General features: G+C 40.0%; 1 long non-coding RNA gene across 1 annotated transcript; it reads left to right on the plus strand.

Annotated features, from left to right (window-relative positions):
• Positions 1–510: 510 nt before the first annotated feature.
• On the plus strand, positions 511–3889 carry LOC140554001 (uncharacterized). The gene is made up of 5 exons (XR_011979580.1): positions 511–586; positions 820–1147; positions 1858–1962; positions 2977–3298; positions 3657–3889. It is a non-coding gene; the product is annotated as an uncharacterized lncRNA (long non-coding RNA).
• The last annotated feature ends 1813 nt before the right edge of the window (positions 3890–5702 follow it).

A 5702-nucleotide genomic window follows, 5' to 3' on the forward strand; every position in this document is an offset into this window, starting at 1 on the left:
ATTTGTAGTTCTCCACAGTGTCCACATTGACCCCCATGATGGACACGGGTCACCAGTGCCTTGTCCCTCCTTTACAGGTCATTTTGTAAAATACATTTTCATGAGTCGCTGAACAATAACAAAAAATGGTTCCGCTTCCCATCCTCTATGAGGAAACATACGTCATGTATGAAAATGTCAAAAAAAAAAAAAATCCAGAAAATGCAAGAACATCTGAAGCTTCAGCTAGTGAACAATGCTTTGCGGATGTAAATGCACACCAAGTTATTGGTATGTATTTTTTACACCTAAAATGTTGTTCACAACAATTTGGAAGGGTGAGGCTGTTGAAAAGCCACTTGTCCTTATTTCTGCAGGTCTGTAATTAGAATGCCACTGTTATTCAGTATTTTCCTAATTCCAGAATGGGAACATTTGTGGCGATTTGTGTATCTTCCAAAAAGCTTTCCTTGAATGAACATATTGTCATCATGAAAAAAAAAATTCTGTAGCATTGACCACTTCTCTTGCCCAGTTTGCACCCTAGATACAGTTGCTGTGTCTGTCGATGGAAACCGAAAACTACATCGTTTCAGCAAAACAAAGAGTTGTGTTATTATTAATAACTGTAAACTGTCAGAATCTCTAGGGAGTGTCTCTATTATCTTTAATGTTTTCTTTAGAGGAACAGACATTTTCTGATGGCATTTTTTTGCCAGTGATAAAGATTCGTTTGTAAGAAGGCCAAGCCAGTAAGATATTTATCAAAACACTTTAGGCTGTACATAGTGAAGCAGGATTTACTTTTTGTATATATTTGATAGTGACATTGTGTTACAGGTACATGGAAAAGGAATCTGTGGGACATCAACATGGGCTGCAGCCAGAGAGACCTCTAAAAAGACAAACATCATATGTGATGAAGTCGTCCTGGAGGTGGCAGTTTGCTTAAAGGTCTGAACATGTACTGGGGGAGATATTTGCCAATCCTCCATTTTTGCAAGAAGAACTGGCCACAAAAACAAACGGAAAGTTCTTCTGCACTGATATAATGTGTGGATATTGGCCCTATCTGCAGAAGCCGGCTCAGACATTCCCAGAAATACAAAACTTGACTTGGATGACTTAGACTTTTCTGCATGCAAAGGGGCGTTCTACAAAATGTGAGGTAATTGTGTATTGTCGAACACACAGTTAAGTATTTTACCATATTGGTGGTGTTTTTAAACTTCAAATTTGTATTCTTGACATCTGATATAAATGCTGTAGGTGCAGCAGGGTGGCAGAAACCAAACAGGGGTAGGCACTACCATATTTAACAGCTTTTTGCCACGAGTGGCTCTAACTACAAAATACATGAGTAAGGCTGGGAAGTGTACCTTTACTTACAGTGCTCATGTATTGTGCTTTTTTACCCTACTTTTCATTGATCATATTTGTTGACTGGTGTCATTCCTGGTGAAACAGCACCTTTATCAGTTCCTTCATCATTACAGCTTGAGTGGATATGATCACATTCCATGTCAGGAGGGAGGATCATCTTACTGTTTTTTACAAGTATATTTTAACACCTGCCCTTTTAACTGATAGAGTGACCATGGCAAACAAACTTCAAAATTATTTGTATAATTGCTTTCTCATTGCTTAAGTGATGTGACTTTCTCTGTCAAAATGTTGGAATACTTATTAGTCACCCTAAAACTAAAAATAAGGCAAACTATAGATAGATTCTCAGATATTCTTGGTAAAACATTTATGGGTGTCGTCTTTTAATTTTACATCCCATGTTGTTTAGTCATTTACTGTTTTGTCTTTATCTTAATATGTTAGATTTACTTTTAATGTCAACCACCTTAACCTGACAAATATTCTTTACAGCTCCACATGAACCCAGATCAGATGATCCAGTGGGGTTGCAACATGTGATTGAAGGCCTATTCTTGGGCATGCAGCAGAAAAGGGGGGATCTATATCGAGTAACTGGTAAGTAGCCATGTTCAGGTTGCCTCCCAGACATCATGAACTTGTGGAATTAATTTTTAAATGTGAAATCTGTGACAGTAACATTAAGTTGTAGGTCAATATAGGTAATTTCCAGTTCAAATACATTTTTACATGGAGCAAAGTGCCCCTTCCACATCGTACACTTAAACCCTTACATAATCTTTATACTGTGTTTATACTCTAGTGAGCATGTTCAATAAAACCACCTCATTGTTTCTGCACGTTTTCCATTTGATCAGTTCCACTGACCATATAGGTCTTGGTTGTTGTACAGTTACATACTGTAATCCATCTTTTTCCCTGTGTACTTTGCCAGCACACCTTTGCCTTTTTCTTTAGTATTCAGGACCTCCACAAGACTATCATTTCCAGTTGGTCACAGGACGCTGTTGGCTGGATATTTGTGATTGGTGGACTATTCTCAGTGACCCTGATCTGTTTAAAAACTCCAGCAGCACTGCTGTGTGTCTGACTCACTCGCACTGGTGCAACACACATTAACATGCCACCTCCCTGTCAGTGTTACTGAGAATAATCCACCACCCAGATAGTACCAGTTTATTGCACTGGTGTGACTGAATCAGACACAGAAGGGCTGTTGGAGTTTTCACTGTTCACTCTGTAGACAAACCGAGCTTGTCATTCTGCTTTGGAGACGTTGGCTTGTAATTGTACACACCTACCACCTTGGTAGGAGTGTCTAAACGAGTGGACAGTGAGTGGACACAACGTTTAAAAACTCTAGCAGCACTGCTGTTTCTGATGTATGCTACGATTACTTTTGTATTCGCTGACGTTATGACTTGGGATTCTGGTATGTTAATTTTGACATGAACTATTTTCGTGACTCTTCATTTGAACTCATTAAACTCAGACTTTTCATTTGTTTCAGACCATAGAAATGTGCAGATTCTGACCATGAAGATCATTAGACCTGACATTTTTACCCCCTTTTTTGCCCATTTGCACTAAACTGTGCTTTCAACCTCACAGAGTGACCATGTTCCAGAGTCAGGAGAAGTGACTGAACGCCCGACTCCTCTGATTAACTGTCACAGTGCTTCTGCTTTTCTTCCTCCACAATGTAAAACCAGTCACGCATTGCCTGTGTAGTCAGGACAGACAGTTGCAGCACTAACATCAGATGTCAAATTATTAACACTCACACTGCAGGAGAACTGGAAATGATGTGTGGAGTGAGAGAGAGAAGCAGGAGCTCTGATGCTGTGTGCATCGCCTTTCAATTCAATTACACTCCCCTGCCAACCAATTCAGTTCAGCTGGTGATATCCATGCATTGAGTTGATGACGACAAGTAAGTGCCAGCTAGTTGGCTGTTCAAGTTTGTTCCTTGTGAGAATTTACTCCATGTTAAAGAATAAAGAGAGAAAGAAAGTCGTTCGAGCTGCAGTAAAGTTCTTGTTCTGTGCGAAAAATGGCTTCCGCCTGAGGACATAGTAGTGCAGTTCTCATGTTCGCCAAACATATAGGGAAGCTCTATATGTAACCGTGTGCATATTCTCTAGAACGTAATGTCCCTTAAATACTATTCCTGCTAGAACTGAATGTTAATACTTATTATTTATTAAGTGATCATTTCTTATCTGATTCAGCAGTTTACAATATTTGTTCGAATATGATTTGATGTTTTTTTTTTTTTTTTGTTATTTCAGACTGTGAGCAGTGCTGAATGTCAAGTTGTACTGCGAAGTACTATTGGATTACAATACAGTTTAATAAGAAGAAATGATGTTGCCTCGTCTTTATTCCTGTGTCCTTACCGATGCACCATCCTGTTTACTGTGAAACCCAATACGAGCTAGCCCTACCTATATCCTCTGAAACACTTAGACATGAAGAAGAACGTTTTTGACAAGGTGATGCAGCTGGAGAGACTTATCGAGGAAGAGGCTCTACTTGTGGAAGAAATGAGACAACAGTGGAACCATCTTACAAGAACCTGCAGGGCTTTGAGGGACCAGGCTGGTATGCTATCAGATGGCCTGGCCACACAGAGTGAGAAGTGAAATGAAAATACCCCCAAAATAGCAGATCAGAATCATTTTCAGTTGGAATTAGTTTTATACAAATGTAGGTGATGATAAAAAGCATACAGTGATTATAAATCCAGTATAAAGATGAAATTCCAGACTCTTATGAAAGAACCATGAAACTACAGGGGCCAATTTCCTGCACAGGGATTAAGCTTAGTCTTGGACGATTTTTGGGTTTTCAATTGTGGGACAAGTTGGAATGGGAAGTGAACATGGACAAGCTGTACAAGAAAGGCCAAAACCAGCGCTACTTTTTGAAGGCTGAGGTTCTTTGGTGTGACAACCTAGTTGCTATGAACTTTCTACAAATCTGTGGTGCCAAGTATCATTTTTCTGTGCCATCGTGTGCTGGGCAGCAATACTACAACAAAAGACCCAAACAGGCTGAACAAGATCATTAGACTGACTGACTCAGTCCTGGGCGCTAAACTGGACACAGTGGAGATGGTGCTGGAGGGGGTAATGGGATGTTGGCAAAGGTGTCTGTGATCATGAAGAACTCTCACCCAGTCCACAAAACACTACATGGACAGAGAGCACCCAATGGGCAGCAGACCTCACTGCAGGAAAAAACACTTTGACAGGTCATTTCTTCCTACAGCCATCAGATTGTACAAATCTACACTCCAATCCATCAAATTGATCTGTTACTCAGCATCATTGGACATCTGTATATCACCTGCACTGCATTTCCATCACTGCCTGTTCTGCTCTAGTCATCTTTTGCACAATACTGTGTGTTACAGCAGTTCTGCATTAAGTACTTAGTACTATACTGCAACTGTAAACGACCTCATCCGTGGATTACTGTTACCATCACACAGTAACATTAACTGTGACAGTAACTGTGGCTATGACTGTGGCAATAACTGTAACTTCAATACCTATATATGAGCGTTAGGGTCCTCTATAACAGAAATATGCTACAAAGCCATTCAGGGAAACGGAATATCTCTGTACCAGTCCTTGGTGTGGTAACGTCAGACAAAGCTGTAGACCACTAGAATAACCAGCTGTACTGAGTACTCCTCTTCCCTGCCCGCTTCTCCAACTAAAGTATAAAACATAGCCAAAGTCAAAGCGTATAGTTGTGCAGTTGTGAGGACAACGCACTTGGAGGCCAGTAGACTCGACTTTTTTCCAAACTCAATCACCTTACACCACATCACACTAAACCTGCACAGTTCAACAACATTAGAGACTGAGTGCATGTGCGCATAATGGAGATATCTGTCAGGGGGTCCAGCAATGTGTGGGTGTCTCATGTAAAATGCATTTTGCAGCATGTAATGTCTGGATAAATGAGTGTAATTAGTTCTATTAAAACATTAACAGCCCCCATCATCTAGCTCGCTGCCTCTTCTGTTTTACATTTATTATAGTCCTATTTTATTCAATTTATTACAATGGTCAGTGGCTTGTCTAGGCTTAGGTCTAAGCTAGATATAGGTTTTAATTTAAACTAATAAGATTATTTTGAATCTCTTCTGTCACATACGTGTTATTTGTGTAAAAATGACTGACATGAGCTCTACGAAGGACTGTCAGTTCATGGATGCAAACGTATGGATGCAGTTACTGCACAGAACCTGGCCCCAGTTTGAACATAAGACAGCTCTCATTTGAACTAAATTTGTCCTCATTTCTGTGTAATAGAATGGCAGG

The sequence above is a fragment of the Salminus brasiliensis genome, chromosome 4 (assembly GCF_030463535.1).
Source record: "Salminus brasiliensis chromosome 4, fSalBra1.hap2, whole genome shotgun sequence".
NCBI lineage: Eukaryota > Metazoa > Chordata > Actinopteri > Characiformes > Bryconidae > Salminus > Salminus brasiliensis.